The 25,587-nt window shown below is 37.3% G+C and overlaps 1 protein-coding gene and 1 long non-coding RNA gene across 3 annotated transcripts in view; one reads left to right on the forward strand and one right to left on the reverse strand.

Annotated features, from left to right (window-relative positions):
• The window catches only part of mrps5 (mitochondrial ribosomal protein S5), a 264,703-nt gene extending 247,208 nt beyond the window's left edge, over window positions 1–17,495 (forward strand). Inside the window, exon 13 of the transcript XR_008322928.1 lies at window positions 17,480–17,495. The gene's annotated coding sequence lies outside the window, so the exon portion shown is untranslated. The remainder of the gene's footprint in view (window positions 1–17,479) is intronic.
• The window catches only part of LOC128373043 (uncharacterized), an 82,290-nt gene that overhangs the window by 2,941 nt on the left and 53,762 nt on the right, over window positions 1–25,587 (reverse strand). For both annotated transcript variants that reach the window (XR_008322929.1, XR_008322930.1), the window contains exons 3-4: window positions 24,494–24,558; window positions 9,221–9,320 (exon numbers count right to left, since the gene is read on the reverse strand). This is a non-coding gene — a long non-coding RNA (uncharacterized LOC128373043). The remainder of the gene's footprint in view (window positions 1–9,220; window positions 9,321–24,493; window positions 24,559–25,587) is intronic.

The following is a 25,587-nucleotide window of genomic DNA, read 5'->3' on the forward strand; positions in this document are numbered from 1 at the left end:
AGACAGAAGGCTGCAGATATTTATACTTTAGGCTTTTAGCAAATGATACTCTGACTGCCATGTAAAGACAACACATGTCAGATGTTTTGACTGTGGTCCAAATAAAGTATAGAATAGTGTTTGGCCACAGAATATCATGCATCATATGCTGTGTTCATTTTTTAACAGTCTTTTTAAATAATCTGAAGACATGACCTACAGACAGCCTTGTGACCACATTCAGACACTCCTACTCTCCTGCAATGTCTAGTTGTGGTTACTTTTTTAACAACATGGTCTCATAGTTCATAATACATGCTCTCTCTATGTGTGGCTCTTAACTTATTTATTCTAGTAACGAGTATACATATAAACCTATGGCAGTCTGGCATTGCACCACAAACAGTATGAATCCTGTAGTGTGTCCTGTCTATGATAGATACAATTAAAATGCACAAAAGATTAAAAGAGCAACATTACACAACTTTAAAAAAAATTGAGTTATCTTGTGTAAATGCGCACACACACACACACACACACACACACACAAACACACACACAGGCTACAAGACAAATTTCCCCAGTCATCTAAAAACACAACCGACAGGCTCTTCTTCTCCGGAGGCTTAATTTCTTCAGCCATCTGAAGGTACTATAGGTAGACACCATGATTAAAGACCATGTACGAAGTGTATAAAGATAAATTACACTCTTCCATTTATAACCCATCTCCTCACACTGTAGCCATTTACACCGAGAAGGTTTGAAATCTCTCAACTTTGGTGACGTTGTTAATCATTCTGTTAAAAGAGCTGAAGAGATAAATTACTCGGCTGCCCTTTAAGTAGAGCACCACATAGTTTCAGACTCTAGATTATCGCTATGAAAAGATGTTTCACTCCCACACAGACTGGTTTTATGTTTGTTTGTGTGTTGTTTTTTTGTTTTGGTTTTTGTTAACCTCAGCACAATTGAGATATCTCTGTCAACAACGATGCATGAAATCAGATTCTCATGATGTGAAGACAAATATTTCAGAGATAAATTTTAAAATGTCACTATTGATTTAGAACAAATTACCCAGAGGGCCCAGAAGCTAAAACTGTTAAGTAAAGTTACATCTGCAGTAGTGTTTGATCTGAAACCACAATCAGCTTCTCCTAAAAAGTAAACAACAGTACGACTGTCTTTATAGAAGACAGTCAAGAAAAAGGGGGAATTAACAGAGGTGCCCATTCACTCCAGTGATCTATTTCACTCTGGACAAAGACAAATAACTATGATGAATAATTTACTGAAGGGACAGGACCAGATTAACCGGTCTGATCGATGACTCAGTGCTTTGTCTTACCCGCCTGATAAAGTGGATCTGTATTTAGCCCTCTGAGGGGCAGTAAACACTGTGGAGTACATTTATCGAACAGAAAGTGACATGATGCTTTTAAAGCTTGTTACCAATTATGTATAGATATTCACAGCAGCCGCATCTCATCTCTGTCTGTGGCTGCCTTCATGTAGATTTAATAAGAATCAGAAAGGACTAGGTCCTAATGTACAGCATATAGGACAGTGAAGCTGCAACCCTGCCAGCTCAATATAATAACACAAGGATCATTTGTAAGATGAATGTTCAATACATTGAGCTTTGAAATGTATCAAGGTAAAAGCTTGATGAGCCTTGAATCAAAATCAGAACATAGTGCAAGTGTAAAATATAATATATAGTAAAATGATGACAGGTGGATTAAGTTAAAATATTTAGGCACTTAGATAAAGTGACCATGTGTTAACTACCAAAAACATTTCCATCAGAGCTGCCTTTGCACATAAGAAAAGTACAAGTATTATTTTTCAATCATTCTGATCAATGGGGTAATTAATGTTTCATTTAATTCAAGGCTGTTTTATTTATTCATTTAATTGGGACAGCATGGTGGTGCAGAGGTTAGCTATGTTGCCTTACAGCAGGAGGGTTCTGGGTTGTAACCCAACCAGCCAACTGGTGTCTTTCTTCGTGGGGTTTCCATGTTCTCCCTGCGGCTGCGTGGCCTCTCTCTGGGTACTCCAGCTTCCTCTTACACTGACATGCAAGTTAGGCTAATTGGTGACTTTAAAAAAAAAATTGTGTGTTTTTATGCTTCCAATTCTTACTATTTAATCATCTGATATTTAGTTTTTACGTAATGCACATTGAGTTACCCCTGTGTATGACATGTGCCTTGTCTTAAATGTCCGGTAGGTGTGAATGGTTGTCTGTCTCTATACTACTATACTAAAGGATAAGCAGTAAAAGAAAATTACTGAATTCATTTTTTAACTTAAATTGTCAATTTTATTGTAGCCTTAAGTATTTGTAGCAATTTATTAAAAGTGAAACTAGTTATACATTACTTCCTCCTTTTTTAAATTAAATTGAGTGTGATGGGATTTTTTTTAAAACCTCCAGCAGTGGTGACTCTGCAGCTGTTTTTTGTTTTTTTTTTGTACTGTACTGCGGTATTTTTTTTACCTCTGTAGCCTAGAGATTGTAAAAAAAAAAGAGAGAGACAGAGAGACATACCATAGCTGTCAGAAATCCAACTCTTAAGTAGAAGGCCGATGTGAAGATCATGTCACAAAATGTCACTTTATATACTTTTCTATATTTATCCAACAATGTTCTTTACAAATCTTGACCAGAGCTTCTTATTTGCCTTTGAGGTTTTTCATTTAGCTAACCTGGACTACCCCTGCTATTTGTGAGGCTCCTCTCTAACACTCTATAGTAAGTGCGAATACAAATTGCAGTTTGGTTAAAGATCATAGTTTACGCCATGCCACTTGGTAAATCAGCCTATTCATTATAGCTGAAAGACGATTACCCAGTTTGATGGATGAGTAGATGTTTTGTCTTGTCGTCCCTTTTGATGAAGTGGAAACCTGCATCAGCATTAAGCGGGCTGAGAAGTACTTATAACCGACTGTATGCATTGGCTAGGGATCAAAGGTGAAGGCATTGGACTTGACTGACATTCCTCTTTTTCCAGATTAAATGAATCATCTGACGTCTGTACTGAACATTACTGTTACTGTGGATGAGTTAAGTACTATACACACCTAAATCAAATAAGTCAAACCTTCATAAAGATTATAATTGAAACAGTTTAAGAGAGGTGTTGATTCACCTTCACGGTCACTTTGAAGCACAAATTGGTCTCCAAAATAATGTTGCATGAACACTCTAATTTAACATTTTAATTTAATTAAAATAGAAATAATTGTAGAGCTATTAAACTGCATTAGTAGTAGTTCAGTGTCTCTCGTAAACTGGCAACGAATATTTTCTTGCCATATTTTCTTGGCATGGAAGATTGCCATTAGAACCTGACCAAAGCTACTGCTGCTGTGTCACCTGCACTTTCTCAATTTAAAGACAGTTATTATCTCTGCTGCTGTGTGATGCTGCAGGTATTTAATGAAGTCAAAGGAAAGAATCTGATGCAGCCAGATGTGGACAACAGACTCAATACAGATGTTTCAGCTAAATCCTGGATTAAATTTAGGGGAACCTTCATGAGTCACATTGCTACAGTAGCTGTACTCATTTTAATAGTTTGTGTAATACATGAAATACTATAGAGAGGTAAAAGAAGCAAAATACATGAAAGTTGGTGGTTTGTGATATTGGAGAGTTCTGCATGTGTGCACCTCTGCTGACGAAAGCCACACAAACTGTAGGGTTTGCGCTTTCTGCAATTTTCATTACCACCAATCTTTATGCTGAAAGTTGGAGAAAAGCCTGAAACACAGAAGACAGCTGCAGAAACCGCTAAGCTCACTGTAAAAAGTAACTTTACTGCCTGTAATACATCCACGGCCTGTATGCATCTTATATGCAGCACTATATTCTTCTTCTATCCTCCGACGCGCCATGTTAAGTTCCGCTCTGTTGAATTAAAATACCAGTTTTGAGGACCAGAAATATGTATGGCTCAGCTCAAGACATTCAGGGGTGAAGTAGTGGCGACCCGCAGGACCTACAGGACAGACCCAAAGCTTTGGCACCAAGCTCACAGCTGCTTTTCACTGTTGCTGAACATGAATACAAATGAGGCACAGCAGGTTTTCTGTGAGTGTTAAATGTCCAGTGTGTTTTGGAGTCAGCTTTTTAGGGGGATCTGATGCCCCATCCATTACAATTACTAGGGGTTACATGTTTCAAATACCGAGGTGACCCCCACTAGCTGTCCAGTGTGAATACCCAGCGTGGTTTTTGCCATTTTTTCAGGAGCTGCTTGTCAATCTTCTACAGGTGCTGAAAGGAAGCAGAGCTAAAGAGGAGCCATGAGTGCTGACTCTCTTCCTCAGGAGTGTACGTAGGGTGGTCATTATCTTACCAGACACCCAGTGATGCACAATGGTAACATGATGGAGGATTGAGATCCACTTCTCCTTTAACTTTTTGTCATACTTCCCTCACAAAAACCCAGAGACGGTTTGTGGTCAATCTGATCCACTCAAATACCTCTTTATGACATGGCAGCAGTCGTTTTTTTGACGACTACTGCACAATATGCCAGAGGTCATAATCATGCTGTATGTATTTATATTCCTGGCACATGACTTTCTGCACTGATGGGTCATAAAAGGTCGCATCATTGTCTCCCAACTTTGAAAGCACATCTCCAGACTATCCTTGACCATCGAGGAGAGAGTAGGTTCCATATGAGGCATTGTGACCTGAACTGTCATATCTGGAGTCTGGTTTGATCCCATGTGTTTTGTCCTTAACTTTAAACCCTGTAAAAGTAATTCACACATCCAAGAGCAATACAATAGTTCCCTCCCTTTTGTCTTCCTCTGTCCTGTGGCTCCTCAGTCTCCATCTTCCATTGTCCAACCATTTCTATCTTTCTCTATCTCCATCTTTCACCGTCTGTATCTTTCACTATCTCTATCTCTCTATCTCCATATTTCACCGTCTGTATCTTTCATCATCTCCATCTTTCACCGTCTGGATCTTTCACTATCTCCTTTTTTTCTACCTCCATCTTTCACCGTCTGTATCTTTCACCATCTCTATCTCTCTATCTCCATCTTCCATCGTCTATATCTTTCATCATCTCTATCTTTCTCTATTTCCATCACTGTCTTTCTTTCTCTGTCTCTACCGTGGTATGTGTTGAACTCAGCCAAGCCAATTAACCCTGTTCTTTACATTTGTCATGGTGGTCATATAGTTGTTAATTAGAGTGGAAATCCATTTAGTAAATCATGTTAACTTGACTGACTTTGACTCTGCTTCATATCCACTTTAAAACATGTTCAACTGAAGAAGCTCTTACTTTAGCCCACAACCCAACAGCAGTGACCAGTGATGTTACTGGATGCATAAAGCAACCAATATTTTTTTTTTCATAAGATATTTTGACATGTCAGAGGTGTAAATATTAAAATAAATGATGATCTATTTAGCTTCTTTAATTTCAGGGACCTGAACCACTGTCATGGTTCATTAATGTAACTACTCTGCGTTTAAGCATCTCTTCATGCCGCTTCATTTCACTGGAAAAAAGTTTATTTGATGACTAAAGAGATGAAAGTAGAGATAAAATGGCTGAGCCACAGACTAAGGGCCAGATGTATAAAACTTTGTGTGATTCATCACCCTGTAATTCTTCTCCACCTTATCACAAAAACCTTCATTTCTTTGGAAAGCCAAGTGTACGATTGTTCCAGTGTGAGGTGAACAGGTTCAACATTTATAAATACCAGCTTATGTGAGGGAAATGGTGTATGCATGGTTTTTGTGTGGACCCACCGTTTATGCATCTGGTCTGAGAATGATAGCGGTGGGACATTTACCACAACTTGTGATCTGCTTACAGACACAGCTGTCAAAACAAACCCAATGTAGGAAAAGAGGACTTGTGCAGGACTTTTAAGCGGGAAAATGGACGTCTGCTACTTTATATGTGTGTGTGTCATTGCAATGCCTCAAGGGTTCTGTGCAGCATTGACTGACAATACGCCTGGACATGTCTAAGAGCAACTTTGCCACAAATACAGGTACACATATGCATCTATGTACTGAGATACATACTCACACAGAATGTGCCACACACATGCTTCCATAAAACACACATGCACTGATGCACGTACTCATAGTCGTTTGTTTGGATAAGGACTGAGCACTGGGAAGACGACTGGGAACGGTTGTGCTGCACTTTAAGTTTCCACTTAGTCAGGGTGTGAACTGTACTGTGGATTCCGGGGAGCTCACTTTTTGCTCCCCTGAGTCATCTGGGCCTTGAGGGGTGATTTTGACTCTTGTTGCAAAGAAACAAAGAAACATTCATAGCTGCAGGGATGTAGGCCTAATTGCTTTGGGTAAGCACATCTAATACATAATAGTCAGTTAATGACATCTATCTCCCACATTGGTATCAAGGGCAAACACCACAGTATGATACAACACGGCCAACTAAAGTGGGGCACGGTATACGCTGCAGAGTCAAATAGCAAAACAGCCCATGAACAGACAAATAAATGAGCATTAAATCAAAAACAGAGCACGCCAGCCTGCTGACAAGGGATCAAAGCCTCATTTAAACAGTTAAAGCACAATTATTTCTAAACGCATCAAATGTGAGGGTCACATAACAAACCAGCATAGACAAACCAAACACTGGCTCAAGAGAGGGCCTGTCCTTTTTTTTCGCAAGTGTCATGGCCATCATAGCCTCTCCTATAAGCTTTGAAGAGGAGGGTGAGGGAAGTGGGGTATTTAATTGGTTACAATCTGCAACCCTCATGCTCGATGCCACTAAATCCTACATAGTGGTCTGTTAAACCTGTAACACTGTAAAATCATCCTTTACTGGTTAAGAAAATGTGAGTCATTATGCTGACAAAAGCCCAGAACAGCAGTATTTTTGCAGTAATAAAATGTTTATTTTACAGCAGTGATTGATCACCTACAGTGGCTTTGTCTACATGCACGCAACAATGACGCGACAACTGCCAACTGTAAGAAAGACAAACGTTAAATTAAAAGGTACCAATAATCATCTTAGGTCTGACATGTTGTTCTTGCAAGTGATCCAACAAACTGCCGCCGCAGTCTCCAAACACACGGGCAACTTGATAGCGCTTAAAGAACTGTGATGAAGGTGTAAACATGTTGTGACTGGTCTTTATTAAACCCAGTCAAGCCAAGAGAACTCCAGATATGTTACTGTGAGAACTCCAGACGAGGCAATAATTACAGTTATATAATCAAAGTGAAGTTTATGTGCGTCTTCCTTTTCATTTAATGTCATTTTATTTCTCTTCAACATCTGGTAACCCTCTCAGTAAACACAATAATCATCTAACCTTGACAAAAGTCCCACTTTTACTTGTTTTAAGTACTATCTTTTCACTCTCATCAGTTTTTTTAAAGTACTTCATCAGCTGATTTATAGGTCTTGAAGTCACCTCTGTTGCCAGGCAGTCTCTCTACGATGTATAAAGCTCCAAAATATCCATTTACATACACACAAACACATACACACGATAATGTATGAGCTGCCAGGGGTCGCAACTCCCCCCCGGGTCTGGCGCTATAACCCTTACTGATCTTACTGACTTAGTGATGAATGGGTGCTCTCCACTTTAGCTAATTAATCTGAGCTACTGCAGTTGCACTCACTGTCAGTCATGCAGCATGAGAAGACTAAACGGCTAACAGCAGAGAGGAGAACAGAGGGAAGGGAAGGAGGAGAGAAGACTGGCATAGGACATTTTCTGTATGGTGTTAATGAGAAGTTTGCACGTTGAATGATTGGTTTGTGCTTGTTTTTGTGGCAGCTGCAGTGAAAAAATACCCCAGTGACCTACCACCAGTTTATCTTTTCACATCGTTTGCAGACAGGCTTCTATAAAATAAAAATAAAAAAGTGTGAAGGGCATTTCCATAATATTAAAATAGCGCACAGGTGCTAGTATGCTATATGTACAATGAGTGACCCATGAAGTCTCTTTAAAATATCACTGCACAATGGATGTTGCAATGTCACGCTATCTTATGAACCTTCATAGATTTTATCTCCATGTTTCACCTCCTTGTTAAAATTCAAATTAAGCCAACTGATATAGTTCTAATTATTGTATTTATTCATTTGCATTTCAATCCTGTGATATGGCTCCACATTAAAGGTCTGGATCACCTATCTTACGTCAACTATTACAATAGAGACAGTATTGCAGCCACAATTACACTGAACTGAGTCTAATTTCCTATGAAAGGTTTGATTTGAACTGGCTTTTGTTTAACTTTGAGATCCTACCAAGAAGTACTGATAGAATATGATATGATAATAAATCATTCAAGGCTGACTGGTCTTCCTTCATACTTTCATACTTTGAACAGTATGATTGTGAAACAGGTATTAAATTGCTCTCTATGTGGAATTAAAAACATAAAAAAAACAACACAAGACAAAGTCTTCAAGTATTGTGAACCCTGCAACGTACAACAGTGTAGTTCAGTATTGATGTCTTGTTCAAAGGCACGCAAGCATGCAGTGCATTGCTTCAGTCACTGCATTGCCCTGCTGTAACCTACATACAGTAACTGAAGCTGTGCTAGAGGGTTTTTTATGTCCTTAATTATTTTTACAGTACAGGTTTCACACATTTAAGGGACCATCAAGAGTCAAACACTTGACAAGACACCTCTAAGTGAGAGTATCCTGAGCTGCATACTAATAAAGCAAAGAAAAACCACAAACTGAATTTGAGCGAATTTTAGAGTAACATCAGTGTGTGTTGTCCTTTCTTTACTGAGCGCCTAATATTCATTTGTTATCTTAAAACAGCTGTTAAAGTTGCTGCACAGAAGAGAAATCATTAGGAAGTATGTCACATAAACATGTTTAATTTTTTTTTCATCACACAAAAAAAATAAGCCCTGCAAACTGACTTCCAAACATACCCACCCTACAATCAAAAGCTGAAGAAAAACCAAAGACAACAACCACAGAAAGAAACAAGAACAAGAACAGCAAAACTAGATATCACGCAGCTAACAGGCAGAGAGTTAAAGTGTCTAATAAGTGGGCCCGAGGTCATTTTTCATGAAAGCCATGTTTGTTGCTTCAAAGCCTCTTAAACTGTCAGGTTGTATCCCTGAGCCCGTCACCCAAAGCCGAGTGATATTATTAACAAGGCAATGATCAGACTGCCAGAACAATAGTTTACAAATGTGTAAAACTCCTACCAGATGAGCTTTGCTCAGGTGGTTTCCCCTCCGGTTGTCAGCATGGTTGAATGTGGTAGAAATCAGCCTGATAGTCGTGCTATGAAACCGTTTCTCAGTCCTGCAACAGAAGAAAAAAAACATCCCCATTTTAACATTTAACCCAAGAGTTGATTCTTAAAAACGTTTTTTTTTCAAAACAAATCAAGTGTCGCTTTACAAGTGTGAGCATCACTCACAGGAAACTGCGCTGGAAAGACAAAAGTGAGGACTCCGAGCTCTTCTAGTGTTTTTTAGTTGATTGTAGAATGAAAAAGCATCAGTGCTGAACAATGAGTACAATCTCAGTCAACACTGACAGTCTGTGTTTCCACAAAAGTAAATTACATACACAGTTTTCAAAACCAATTCATAAAGTTTTAAACAGTATGTGTAGTGTTATATCTCTCCATGCACAGGTGAAACAGCTTACTGTAAAACCTACAACTGCAATTATCTGTAAATTACACACCTGTTTAATCTTGTTTGGAGATAAATCAGGCTTGTTCTGTTCTTTGTTTGGCATCGTCCATGTTCTGCACTAAGGCATCTACTGTGCTGTTACCTGCATACATTACACACCATGCGTCATACTACTCTATTAGTTATGAAAAATGTATGATCTATAGAGAAGTAGTACAATTAGTAGAAAAGGGGTTAATGCTTTTTTTTTTTTTTTTTTAATTACTATTCTATGGATTTCTGTAGAAATGTGTGGTGTGCTGATGCGATTTCAACTAACATGTTGCCCAAATTTTCTCATAGATGTTATCATTTTCGTTGGTGCAGTGTTATAATCACACTGACTCATAAACATCTGTGTGAATGGTGCAGAGTCTGTGGTGTGGTACCGAGATACACACACACACACACACACACACACACACACACATCTACATACACACACATTCAGAAAAACCCAGTTTCCGTGCGGGAAAGAGCTGCATTCTTATTGTGCATACACATTACTTATAAAAAGAAGTTTAACTGAAGTTAACTGAAGTTTCTACTACTGCACAGCATTTTCATTATCAATCTGAGATACCAGCGTGCCCTCATCACTGGAATTAAATGTCTCATGTTAACCACTGAAAGATGCCAGATGACTACAACTTGTTTCATAATCAAATGGAATCTACATGTTTTATAAACTGTCAATATTAACATTATGATGAATTAAGTTAGCACACACCTTAGCTATAGCTTTGCATCTATTAAATGAATGACAGAAAACAGTTTAAATTGTAAAATCTGGATCAAAATCACATCACTATCCAAATAGAGTTCTGTAATTCCTGACAACAAAAGCAAAACGTCCCTTCTGGAAAAAACAAATCGATCTTTGTCTGCACTGCTTGACTTCAGGATAATTGCTTTTTGGAAAACTGTAAATGAGTTTTTGAGGTATCCAACTTTAAACACAGCCTGAAAACAAACACACTCTTGATGGAGGTAAAACCGTATGCATAACTTTAATCTCCACAACACTTGAAGTCCGAGACAGAAGGTTTTCACTATATGTTCTACACGTTTGGCCATGTGTACGTGGTTTTTGAGTCTGTCTCGCATCATTTCACATGCGTTAACAATTATAAAATGTTGTTTGATGCATGAGGCAATGTCTGAAAAGCCGTCCCACACATAACCGATAGATGCAAAGAAGGTTTTGTGTGGGCAGCATTTTGACTAAACCTAAAGCCTGTTTGTGCCTGTGTGTGAGTATGAAATGGAGAGAAAGAGAGAGAGACAGGTGGGTGGGTGGTCAGTGTTTAATCTGTCTCATCTACTCTTTCATTGTTTTAAATGATATATGTATTCAAATTCATTTCAGTGTTATTTATATCCTTTTCCCCTTTGCCTTTGAATTTTTTCTCATGAGTCCTTTATGTCTCTCAAGGACTGATGATAAAAAAATCATTATGTCTCTTTGAACTGTGTAGAAATTTACTTCCCCAAATAAAACTTTGGTCTTCATCTTTGCCTCTCTGCCTTTCATCATCATTCATTTTGCACTGGAGCATCACAACACCTAATTTACAATCGCTGGTATTTTAGATTCACTACTTTATTTTCATTATTTAATACTTTTTATTTGTGGTTGCAGCTTGCCTTGTTCTTACATGTGTCTATATTAGTAGATATTCAATATAGACACATACAATGTTATGAAAAAAAAAAAGTTTAAACCAGGCTCAAATTTTTCCAGTTTTCCTCTTCTTTCCTTTTCTGTCTCTTTCTATTGCTCTGTGTCTCTTCGTCTTCTTCCCACGCTTTCTTGGACAAACAATCAGGTGATGAGACAGCAATTTTGCCAGAGGGTCACTGTCTGCATCAGCACAGACTGTACATCAAAGGTATTTTTATGAGGACTGAATCTGAACCCTTAATTTTAACATACTGTAGCTTTATTCTCAATTAACCTTCAGCCTGAACCTGGGTTCTTATCCTAAATTTACCCTGTGAAGAATTCAAGTTACAGACATTTGATTCTTTGATCGTTAGTGTAATATGGGCCAAATTAAAGAAGTAAATGCAACACTAAATCATAGCTCACATATAAATGTTGGTCCTGTCAGTGTGAAGGGTTAGTCACCTGACTCATGATGATGGTTGAAGAAAACAACTATTGTTCAGAGGACTACAGTGAGCGGTAACAGCAGAATCTAATTATAGCGTCCGACCTATTGGTTCATACTTTAAAACTGACAAATGCCTCTAAACAGAAAGTAGGTTCAGAATCAAGTACTGTAAAATCCAAGTTCACAAAAGTGGTAATTAATTCATTTAAGCTATGTATTTTTCTCCATTCTTAAACCTCTGGCTCTCGCTGACTCTGAGCCAAAGTAGATCAAGGAGAAGCCTTCGATATACAGTATATGTTTATTATTCAAGCCATACAGTACAACACACCCAGCCTGTTAGAACTTGTGTCGTGCCTTTTCATCAAATCATTTTTGCCAAATAACACAATCATGTGTCCCAGTGTTAATTTTTTCAGTTATCGGTCTTTTTAAGTAATTTGAGTATTTTTATCCACATTCCTCTCTCTTTTCCCTTTGATGACTTATCTTGAACTTGGGGGAAAATACAAAAAAATGTATCCAATTAAATGTGGTTTGGGGCAACTAGCAAACCATATAAAACTGTGTTGACCGTTAGCTCATGGTTTATGTAGCAGTATCACATTGTGTGTTGGGATGTCAGTTGGCAAAAATGTTGTTTACATTTCTAAAGACTGGGGTTAAGGTCTCATTTATTAGTTTTTCCTTCATCCTCAACTGTGGATGGAAGCTGATGGTCCCCTACAGCTTTATAAGTCAGCAGAGTTCCATATTGCTCCATATTTATTAAGCCACAAACACTTGAGTGATCCAATAAATCCCTCTCCCATCCACATATTCCATTTCACTCACAAGGATACGTCACATTACAGCTAAAGATGCTCTCATTGTATTTGTTTGAACTGCATTTTTTGTATGAAAGAAATGCAACCACCATTATTATCAATTTCCTCATGTAGTACCATTACTTTATGTTAATATAGTCTTTACAATCATACACAGTCAAAATGCAATGGGAAAAAGGGTAAAATCCGTATCAGAGGGGTGTACACTAACAAAAATACATACACAATATAATTAAATCTAAAATAGAAGTTTGTGACTTTATCAGGTGAGTTTCCCCTGTCACATTTTTAGTTTGGATCGGACCCACAGATCACTCAACAGTAAATTATTGCATCCCAAATCCATTAGCCTGACAGATGATCATAAATGTCATTGAAACTCAAAAAAAAAAAACAGTTGATATTGGTTTATTCTTACATCAACTCAAGTGGCAATGACCACAGCCTGAGGTCTGTCTCCAAATCACTAAATTTAGGTGACTAGTAATATTACTGTAAGTGTGCTGGTGGTCATTTTGGAAATTATTGCTCCATTAAAAAGATTTGAAGTCATATGGATGTTGATCGATAGCTGTGATTGGCTATTCAATCACCTGCTGCTCTCCCCGTCATCGGGACTGGCACTGAGTTTGACAATTGACGCAATATTTTGGTAAGTGTCATGTTACTTGATTATGATACTTACAGTGTTTGCACAATTTAGCTAATGTTTGCCCAAATGTAGACTGCTCGCTTTGTAGTAAGTTAGCGTTTACTTTGGGTCGAGGTAGCGGGGTGTGCTTGCAGAGTGTGAAAGGCTACACCTCTTTATTTGGAAGATCCTGGCTCCAAACAGACTCAAATACATACAAAAAATCTCACTACGTCCATCTTTATATACAATCTATGGTCCAACAGCATGATTTGTCTCTAAAAATATCAGATTAATCAACTTGATTTGGTGGTGTTCATCAGGGAATGAACTGAGGCCCCCTTGTAATAATAATCAGCAGATCTTCAAGTGCACAAAAGTCCTATCAAACACACTCAAATGTTGAAGCCTGACTGTAAAGCGAGTTTTCAGGTACGTGCCAAAACAGGTTTTCAGAAGGCAGTGAGATGACAATGACTCAGTGCAGCTCCTCTGGTTCCACGTGCCATCTACTGTAACTCTAGCTGTCACTTTACTGATAAATGAAACATGATGTCATTAAACTGGATTATGTTATACTAGTTAGATAGACAGTCTTGATAGGGAGATTTGTTCTATACAAATATCCAGGTGCTCCTGTTACTGTATTTTATCCATCCCTTTTTGCACAGTTACCCTCGTGACTTCATGTAGTCCAGTACAACAATAACTACAATGTCACATGACCATAGAGCTGAGTCATCACCTCTCTGACGCAGCCCGAAAAGAAAACACCATAAAAGCTTCATATCAGTGACGTATATTGAATTACATCATTTGTTATCCGTATTTGTGTCTATTATATTTTGTGATCCTGATAGCTCTATTGCCTAATAATGCTGTAATAATGCCTCATAACACTGTGGCTCTACAGATGGCAATATCTATTTATTGGTAAGTCTAACATTTTGGTCCAGACTAAAATAGCTCAACAACTTTTGGATTGATTATCGTAAAATTTGGTCCAGATATCCATGGTGTCCAGAGGATGATCCTACAAACTTTGGTGATCCCCTACTAACTAATTCCTCTTGTACCACCATGAGGTTGATATTTGTTTTGACTGACATGTCTCAACTGTGTCAGGATTTTGAAACTCATCACTTCTTGATTTAGAAACTTTTTTACTACTGCATGCGTATTTCATGACAGCAAAGCAGAAAGGAAATGCCAAAACTCATGTGGCGTATGACTTATGTTATCAGAAGAACTCAAAATATTTTTGCTGGAATTAAATTAGATCCTTTACTTATGTAAGAGTACTAATACCACACTGTTAAACACTATTTAACTTTATGTACAGAGCTATTATCAGCTAAATTTACTTAAAGTATTACAAGTAAAAGTACTTGGTCTGTAGTAAAATGTCATTAGATTGTTAATACTGATGCACTGGTGTGTGTTTGGTGGAGCTGTTAACAACTCAGACACCTGGAATATGACAAAAACACAACACACTGATTTTATACAAGAGCTCACAAGTCTAAAAGGTTGAAAACTCTGTATTGTAATTCATAAGTGCGTCATTATTCCAACATTAATCTGAACAGTAACTAGCTGTCAGATAAATGTGATGGAGTGACAATATTTGATGCTTATATCAAGTAAAGTACAAGTACCTAAAAACTGTACTTAATTACAGTACTTGAGCAAATGTACTTTGTCACATTTGACCACTGGATTTTAACTTAAATAATAATGCTAATGTACATTGTAAAATGACAAACATTGACCGTGGATATCAGCAAATGCACCTATTTTAGGCCTGAACTAGTTTAATAATATCACCTAACACCCACGACGTACTCACTGTATCAACACAAAATGTTTGACTGAAAAGTAACACAGTCGTGTGTTGTTCTTCACCAGACACGTGCTGAAGAGAACACATCCTTTTCAACAGTAAACTGAAGGTATAAGCGAGCAGAGAAGCCTCCAGTAAAAATATTGTGTTGGCTGGTAAACAAAGTGGCTTCAAAAAGGAAGTGAGAGGTTTAATATCAGTAAGTCACTGAGGCGGCGGAGCACAGGGAAAATCCAGAGTCAATATGTTTCAATTCTCAGTACATGACCTACTGTAGAAAATTTACATCTAGTTGAGGTTCCTATACAGGTCACTGACAATAGCTGAGTGATTCCTAGAACAAAAGCATCACATCACAAGATAATCAATGAGCCAAAAATGTGTCTAAAATTCCAGAGAAGCTGTTACATTCAACGTTTTTGCAACCAAACAAATGTACAAGTTAAAGCAATGCCTGTTATGTATATGCTGCCAGGCCTTTGTTTACACCTAGACTCCCTGCACGCACATGTGCTGCCAACATTATTATCTTCACTAAACTTTGGACTTCTGTTCTCACACACAGTGTTATCAACTAAAATCAGAAATAAAATGAGCTCACACATGAAATATTTATCTCTCTGCTGCAACTCATGCTCTCTAAGCTAAATTTAAGTTCAATTTTGTGCTTTTATTTTGTGTGCTGCTAGTATTCAGTGTCTCCTACACAGTAATACATTAATATCCTGTAACTTAAAGGTAAATCATGAGAATTTAATTTTCCAATTCAATCTTCCACAAATGTAACAAAAAACAGATTAGTAAAAAAAAGAGTCAACAGGGGCTAAAGGATGTTAACTTCCTTAAGTTCCTAGTTCCTCAGTCGTATTTATAAGTTTATTTACTTAACGTAGCTCCTCCAGAACTGCAGAAGTCATTATACAACTGTGAAGTATGCCTCGTGAACATTTAATTAAATCAGTAAACAAAGAATAATCACCTATTTGAAAACAACAATTTATTCTTTTCAATCTGCATTTAAACTTAACAGGACAAATACTGGACTTGCAGAAGATGACAGGTAGGACAGGATTTTGGTTTTTACTAATTCATACTGCACTCCATACACAGTGGACTAAGTGGTGAGTCAAGCAATCAAACATAGGGTCCTGCACACTGTAAAAAGGATACATGTATTTAATAGATATGTAGTCCATCAACATTTATAGGGTATTTATATGTGTGTACGGATTTGTTATCATATATGTGAAATGCCTGATGAAGGTCACTGGACTGAAAACACACTGACTGTACTGTAGCTATTCAATGATGGCAACAGTGTTTGTAAGTGTGTATTAAAACACTTGTGCTTATTTATAGTACGTAGCTGTAGCCAAGATTATGCGAGATACCAAATAATACTTGAATGAAAAATATTGAGTAAATCATGCAGATATTATCATGTGAATGTTTTTAATAAAGTATTAGTATTTTATAGTATTGGTATTAGTTTTGAAAATGTATCACTTGATTGAGACACATTTTACATGCAGCGTATTGACACTCGTGTTCAGCCATAAAAAGAACAGCTGCTGCCCTTGGAAGATGTCCTGACAGATAAAGTCAAATGCAGATTGAAATAAAATACCTCAGGGGCAGAGAGTCCTTCTCACCACACTGTCAACACTATTTATGTAATGCACTATTTGTGTATTAACATGTGACAGAGCGCAGCACATTGAACACTGTGATATGTCTATTTACTGTAAAATGTGGTGCCGTGTGGTTTGGGTGAGACGCTGGTTTAGGATCTTTGTTCCCACCTGTGTCAAAATGAATGACAACAATTAGTTAACTGATCTGTTATCAGGGAACTATTGTGATAATGGGTTCAATGCCAAATATTCTCTGGTTTCACATTTTCATGTCATCACTTGGATGTTTGATATATTGACTGAAACTCTTTGGGTGTTGGTTGGATACAAGCAAATAATGTCCAGATTGAATTCAAATTAATTTTTAAAAATAGGATCGCTGTGGTTTCCCAAATTGTTACTGCACATGTCCAGCCATACACATCCCTCTCCCCTTGTTTCCTGTTCTATCCACTAAACCATCTACTGTCCAAAAGAGGCAAAAAATTGTCTTGCTTCCCACGAGGACAAACAACATTTTAACAGTTAAATCAAGGTCAGGTGTAGAGCTACAGAAAGCAGTGATGCTACCTTGTTTCATATGTGAGAAGTGAACAACAGCTGTTTGTTATCAGATAGTCAGCTCAGCATCAAAACTGCACTGCACATGATATCCGTTTTGTTCTCCTGTCAGGAAAAAAAAAGAAAACAAACCTTATAATGGGTTTTCACCCTCTGACAAGAATAGCAAAACAAAATTTCCCACTTTACATCTTTGTATGTCAACCATCTAAACTGTACTGACTAGATGCATCATATCAACTGTAATCACCTCTGTTTATCCGTGGTGGCTTGTCTACGTCTGAAAGAGCTGTTGTAAATACTGATAAAATGGGTGTGTTAATAATCAATAATGGTACATGTTGCAGTAAAAGTGCAAAAGTCTGACATTCTTTACATTTGAGAAGATTTTTTAGTATAACACTACACAAGTATGTCAAAACATCCTGAATACAGCGATGGCTCAGTTTTGATAAAGAAAAGTCAGAGCTAAACATGTTTACAGTATGTTGTGACATGTCACCAAATAAAGAGGTAACGTGTTTATGAGGTTGTAGATAAAGTAGGTTACATGATAAACGGAAAAGTAACCGCAGTGGAAAGACGGCTACAGTCCTGTATTCATAAACACTAAAGTGAAAACATAATCACAGAGAGAGAGAGAGAGAGCATATCCACAGAACCAGATTAATTCAGTTAAATAATGAAAACTAAAGAAATACTCAAACACTCGCCTGACAGATTTTTCACTGCAAACACCACAACCTGTAATAAATATATAAGTACACATAATCAATTCAGCGATATATGACTAAAATTCTAATTTATACCAAGCCACCTATTCACAGAAACAGAATGAAAGTAGTAAAAATACTCTCGCAGGTAGCACTGGAGAAAAAAAGCAAGTATAACAAGATGATACTTTGATACAAACAAATATAACGTGTTTATAGAACCCTGGAAAAGTGTACTCTGTTATAGTAGGTCCGACATATGAAGTGGCTACAGATTTGGCCGTTAAAAGGTAAAGTTTTAAAAACCTAAAATGTTATCATTATCAAAATCATCCTGAATAATTGATAAAGTCAAATGACTTAGGCACAAACTCAAAAACAACACTTTGGACATTGTACAGCAACAACAGCTTCACAATTTACTGTAGGTCAATCAGGGGCTGCATGTCCTTTGACCAAGTCTACGCAGCTGGTTCTCCACGCACCCTCCACCCATTTTCACAATCCCACAGTATGGCAATGGCTTCGGCAGGACCACCACAAAATATCCTTTTTTGTACTTTTCATGACAAATGCTATCAATTTCCTCCCCCTCCACCCCAGATCCCACCACTCCCATAGCATATGCCACCCCATTTACAGGAAGAGGTGATGCAGAGTAAAAACATCCTCCTTAGCCAATCCAAAGCAAACATCACATATTAGTTTTGCAATACTTTCCACAAAACACTCCAGATCAGGCAGTTAGATTAAATAATAGGCAATGTTTTTAAAAGCAACTCCAATTTGCACACCCCAGTTGAGTTGTGCCTTACACAGATGGCCACAGTAAGTTTAAACCTGGGTTAAGCTGAAAGACACTTACTTTGACTAATCAAGACCTAGGTACTGTCTAGATACCTCATATCTTATGGTATGCAGTCTATGTATTCAATTTAACTGATTTAATCTTAGTGTTATAATTATTATAAAGTAGGTGTTATTTGCTATCTTATGTTGTTTTTTTAACATGTTCACTTAATGACTTTTTCATGCAATTTCTTGTGTTGTAATTCACTTTTTTGAGCTGCATTTCTTGTATGAAAGGTGCTATTTAAAGTTATTAGTAAATTATTATTGTAGTTATTATTATTAATACCAAAACCCAGACATACAGATAGATAGTTTTCCAGGTGCCAGTTTCCTTCATATCACTAAAGTCCTACAGAAGCTGTCAACCAATCCCAAAACCCAGTCGTCCTATTTTTAAGTGTTAACAACACTTTCAGCAACCAGGCAGAAAACAATTACAGGAACTGTGAAGGGCAGCTGCTGGGTCCTTACCTAACGCCACAATCTACACTCCTGCCATCGGTTTTACTGACTGCCTTCCATTTTATTCCCAGCAGACAACTCAACACTTTCATTAGCAATAACAGCAAATTCAAAGAAGAACCACACAACCTGGTCCACTGGGCTAAGGAAATAGCAGTAAACACTCTCACAGACTGACTGGACCAGTTAAACTTATAACCTTGATGACTACTACTACTACTACTACTACTACTACTACTACTACTACTACTACTACTACGTGAGATTTATATAGCACCTTTCACAAACCCAAGGACGCTTTACAAAAGGATAAAACAAACAAATATACATCATCCACAACAATATCATGAATTTATCCAAAACATTTTCTCTTTCAGGCCCACAGGAGGAACTACTGAGTAGAGGCCTGACCTTCATCCCCACACCACAGGGGACTGGACATGGGGGATTATCAGATCACTTTGAGTATTTACCATTTTTGGAAAAATGTAGCTTCACACCACTGCACCACACATATAGACATTAAACATAATCAACAATCAGTCATTTCACTCAGACTACAGTCTATTGTATAAGACAAATAACAAAACATTACCGGTTGGCTCTTGCCCAACTCAAAAAGAACACAGATATTATCCTTAAGCCAGCAGACAAGGGATCAAGCATAATCATAGAGAATAATAAACAATATTTACTGGAAACACATACACAATCAAACAATAGAAACCCGATATACATACCCCTATCACACTCCCTACAGATCATCTCAATCTTTAATACACTCCAAGAAAAACAAAATAACTTTCTCATAGGCCAAAATCCACCCATAACCCATATTTTCTACCTTTTACTAAAAATCCACAAAGATCCCAGCGTGTGGACAGTTCCTTATGATGTTCCCCAGGGCTGTCCAATTATTTCAGATTGCAACAGTAAATCATAACTCAGCACAATAAATCAATAAATCACTAATCCACTATCACAAACACACCCGAGCTATTTGAAAGGACTTCATAGACAAAATCAAACACAAAACATTCCTGGACCACTCATTTCTCTTCACCACAGATATAGAAAAGCTTTTATGCTAACATCAACACCGATCTTGGCCTGCAGGCATTCAGACCCTCGGTGACTAGACCCAGAACTCCTCACACTGCGGGAAATCAATCTCACCAGTAATGACTTGATATTAAATTCACAGCAGTATTTACAGATACATGGAACAGCCACGGGGGAAGATGTTTGCTACAGTACGGCCTGTGTCAACATCTACATGGCTCAGTGGGAGCAAATGCTCTTTCCCCAAACTCACCCACGGCATGGAGGCATTCAGCCATTTTCTCCATTCGACCAACACACACACACCATGAAACAATTAAACTCAAAGCCCACACTGATAATAACACAGTAGGGGTTTTTTTGGACACTAGACTATTCTTTTCGCTTCTACCAGGCGGCACAAAAATATAGGATCTGACTAAAATGTGCTCAAGATTTTAGTTTTTCCTGTTGGTGAGAGAGCTGTGTTTTGTGGAAGTTGCATTTGATGGGTGTATTTAGTATCCTGCAGTCCTGATTGTATGTGGTCATGAATGGTAGGACGTCTCTGGGGTCCAGCAGATGCTCCGTTATGGTTTTAGTGTAAGGTTTTGGAGAATCCGTGGCTTCCGAGTGATTGAAAAACAAAGTGTGTGTCTCCTTGAAAATGAATGTCCAGTGAAACGATTGAAATCTGATGCCTTGTGATTTAACTTTACCTTTAAAAGTGTATTTAAGATGGAAACTGTGTTTATGGAGGAGTCAATGTATGTCTGTAGAACTGTAAAATACCTTAGTTAACACATTTTTTTGTGCCATCTGGTAGAGGCCAGAAGAATAGCCTCAAGTAGTGTCTAAAATAAATCAACTGTTTGTTATCAGTGAAGGCTTTGGGATTAATTGTTTCATGGTGTTGGAGCGGTTTGACGAGGGCCGAGACGCCAGTCAGAGTGCAAGTCTGTTATCCAGCCAACCAAACACAGGATGTCTTCCCATACAAACAGTCAGTTAACAGTCACTAATAACCCAGTATTTCAAAAGGCACCAGCAGACAACAGGAAACACAAAACACACAAACATCACAGTCTATTATACAGTCAGTGCTAAATACAAAACCCACAAAACCCATACAAGGCCCATGAGTCTCCTCTTAGGTAGGTACTGTAGGTAGGTAGGTAGGGGTGTGTGTGTGTGTGTGTGTGTGTGTGTGTGTGTGTATGTGTATGTGTATGTATGCGCATGTTGTAGGGTGTGTGTGTGTGTGTGTGGTTGAATCCGTTATTTTTGTATCTTGTTTGAACTTGCGAGGCTGTCAGTTAATTACAGTTAGTAGAGTTGTTAGTAATATTGATACTAATGATAATTATTTCTGACTATTTCAAATACGACAGGAATAAAAGACAAAATGTTAATTTGTAAGAATATGAGACACATTACAGGCTGATGCTAACTCTACCTACTGCTAACTGGGTTCGTGTCTGTTTAATATTGTAACTTGATGGCTGTGAAACATTCAGAGACACTGACAGAGACCTCAGATTTTCAAAAAAGTAAATTTGGGGACAGAATAACCCAAAGAAAGCTCTGCAAAGAAGAGCAGCAGGCAGAGACAGCAGCAAAAACAAAAACAACAAAGCAGAGCAAGGAGAGGAAATACCAGCAAAACAATGGAGCAAAACTATTTTCTAATTTTATTTCTAATTGTCTTGAAATGTATTGTTGTAAAACTTGATTAACTGTATTATCAGTATTAATATATCAGTGAAAATCTAATTTAGTTTTGTGTAAATTCAAAAGATGCAGGTAAATTGTTATCTGTGCCCAGATATTATAAATTAAAACTCCCTTCAGTAGTTCACACATTGATTGTTTATTAAAACAAAATATGAAAAAACAAAACATACTCTGTCTACCTTTCTGCACACTTGACACTTTTAGTCAACTCAGCAGATAGAAAATTAAAATCCCAAACACACAGTGAGTTCTCAGAATTAGAGGGCACAATCTGAAAATCAACTGATCATGAAAAAAAAAAAAAAACCCTTGTAAGCATGTGACAGGATTTTATCACTATATGTTTAGAGTACATTAAAGGTGTCATTTTGACAAATCAAAGAGAACTGTACTGTATATCAGTTCTACTAACCAGGATGACAAATACTTTGAACCTCAATAACTCAGACTGTAGATAGAATCTGATCATTTAAGTCATTATAAATTAAGTTATTTTGGTCAATTTCAAAAACCTCAAGAAGAAAAACAGAACAAAAATATATATATAAATACGTGTGTGTGTGTGTGTGTGTGTGTGTGTGTGTGTGTGTGTGTGTGTGTATGTGTGTGTGTGTGTGTGGTTTTTACTCAACAACGGTTAGTATATGAGGCAGGATATGGTGATGTTTTACTTAAACACATACACACCCACTATTTAAAAAAAAAAAAATGTGAGCATGTCCAAAATTGCTCACAAATATTTTTTTTCTGACACGTTTCTATCGTGCTGCTGCAACAGCCCAAACCAAAGCAAAACAAAGCCATGAACCAATCAATTGCAGTGTCACGTATTCAAGACAATACTTCAGTATTCACCACGTGAAACCTCGTCCTCTGACAAGCAGAACAACACGCTGTTGAAATGAATGTCACTTCAGTCACATCTCTGACTGAAAACTTGAAACTGCATGAGTAGACCATAATATTTCTGACCATAATATCGTCAATGGGAGGGGAAATCTTCACAAAGAAAGCGTGATATACATATATTAGTCTCAGAAGGCTGAATTTGTCCACGAGGCACACCCACCCAGAAGACACAGGAAAGGCTGAGAAACGCTGACAGACACAATGTGCATTTAATATGAAACTGTGCCCTGCAGCAGAGGTCCCAAACACACCAGAACATCAAGCTTTTCAATCATTTCAATCATTTCAATCATTTCATAAATTCTGAAGAGATGTATTGAGTGAAATTCAAAGAACTCAAATCGACAATAGACTAGTGGACCTCAGAGAATGTTTTAAGATATATATAAAATCTCTGTTGTAGTGTTCTCCTCAGGATGTGAAGTGTTGATGCTGAGACAGAAAGAGGACTGAGGCATAAATAAAATTGGGTAATAAAATGTGATATAAAAATATGAGGTGCTTTCAAAATTTACTTATTTCACTTATATAAATCTCAAGGATTTCCAGAGATCACAGGAATCATGCCGTAGGACTCTCCGTCTCACAGGAAACCTCAGACTCAACAAAGCATCCATACACAGTACAGAAAGCCAGCTGACCGTTGAAAAGACACTTAGTACATGACCAGTGTTCAAAAAATACTATAAAACTACTGAAAACTTCTAAAGCACTAAAGAAAAAGTTACTCGATCACAACCCACCTAAGCTGACATACTAGATGACAGACACTCTCATCAAAAGTACAACATACATACATACAGTAGTGAGTTTCAGATTATTACTTCAGAAAAATAACATGATTAAGGAAAAAAGATATATAATAGATAATATATCATAACATAATAAAAGCTAAAAAAAAAAGAAAAAAGCTTAAAATTTTAAAAAAAATGTTACAGTACTTTCTGACAAACATAAAAATATCACACAAAAAATGGAGCCAAATTCAAAGATTATAAACATAGTTTGATTTTAGAAGTTGGTGGTGAATCTAAAAACAAGTCTGTCTCTTAGTTCCTGAAATGTTTACTTTTAAGAGACGTGAGGGGCTTTTATTTGACATCAACAGACCATCACATCTGTTACAGGGTGACACTGTGTCTCTACCTGCTGCAGTAACTTTCAGTAAGTGAACATCTTAAAGCTGAAAATCTTGTCAGTGTGCCTCACACAACCATAAACAGTCTCTGATTTGAATGTGTAAATGTCAGCTGGGACAGATGAAGAGCAGCGAGAAGAGGGAACAACTTCTTTCACACGAGCATGTGCACGTCCACGTGCATGCAAATTAATACATGCAGCATACACAGAAGCCACATATTAGCACATAACACATGGTGACAAGCACTATACACATATAAACACATGTGCATGGGTGACAAATTAAAGGGAAAAACAACATAAAGTGTCTCAGTGAGATGTTGGACTACCTCAGGCCTCCAGAATAGCTTCACTGCTCACTGGCTTTAATTCCTCTTCATGTCCTGGAACATCACTACAAGAAAGAACAAAAAGATATTCATTTAGTGTTTTCAAGATGGTGGTGAAGGTGCTGTCTTTATACGTTGAACAAAACACTTTCATATTCAGTAGACAAAACATTCAATGATCCCTCTGTAAGAAGACATGTGCTCTGCTTTTCTACTAGATCTTTACTTAAATTTGTCACACATCATTATCTGCACATTAACAAGAACACACACACTCATACAACCACATACACAGCCAGAAATAAACACACAGACCTTATAATATTAATTATAAAAATAATAATAATAATAATAACACATACAAGCTAGCCTACATGTGGAAAAAGACAAATTGCACATGTGCACACACACACACACCGTAAAAAATCTCCACAGAGCCATAAAGGTACTGTACAAATACATATGCACATGTTTAACTGCAGATGTACACACACTAATAGAACCGCACACACAGTCACAATTACAATTTACACTATCACAAACAAATACACAAATATAGACACATGTTCTTACAAGTTGAAGAATTAGTAAAGAAATTATCATTAATATTATTACATATACATGTCTACACATACTGTACACACAGTGTACCCTACATATAGACAAAGCCACTACAAATGTGTAAAGACACATACACTGACATACACACAGAGCCATACACATACTGTGTGGAGAAATGTACATCAATACTTTATGTGCATAAACAGCTAGAGATTAAACAAACACAATAACAAACACATACACAAGTACAGATGTTCAATCTCACACACATACACACACATCTGTAGTAGTAGTACTAGTATTATTCTACAATTATAATAATTATATATACACATGTACACATATACACATATACTGTACAAATAAATGTATACAAATACAGTATGTGCACACACACTCCTGCAAATTACACACACACACACACACACACACACACACACTTGGAACCACATCCATAGTCAGAAATAATACACACACTTTCACAAGCACAGGCATAATAATATTAACAATAATAATGACACCGGCACCGTACA

The sequence above is a fragment of the Scomber japonicus genome, chromosome 14, assembly GCF_027409825.1.
Source record: "Scomber japonicus isolate fScoJap1 chromosome 14, fScoJap1.pri, whole genome shotgun sequence".
NCBI lineage: Eukaryota > Metazoa > Chordata > Actinopteri > Scombriformes > Scombridae > Scomber > Scomber japonicus.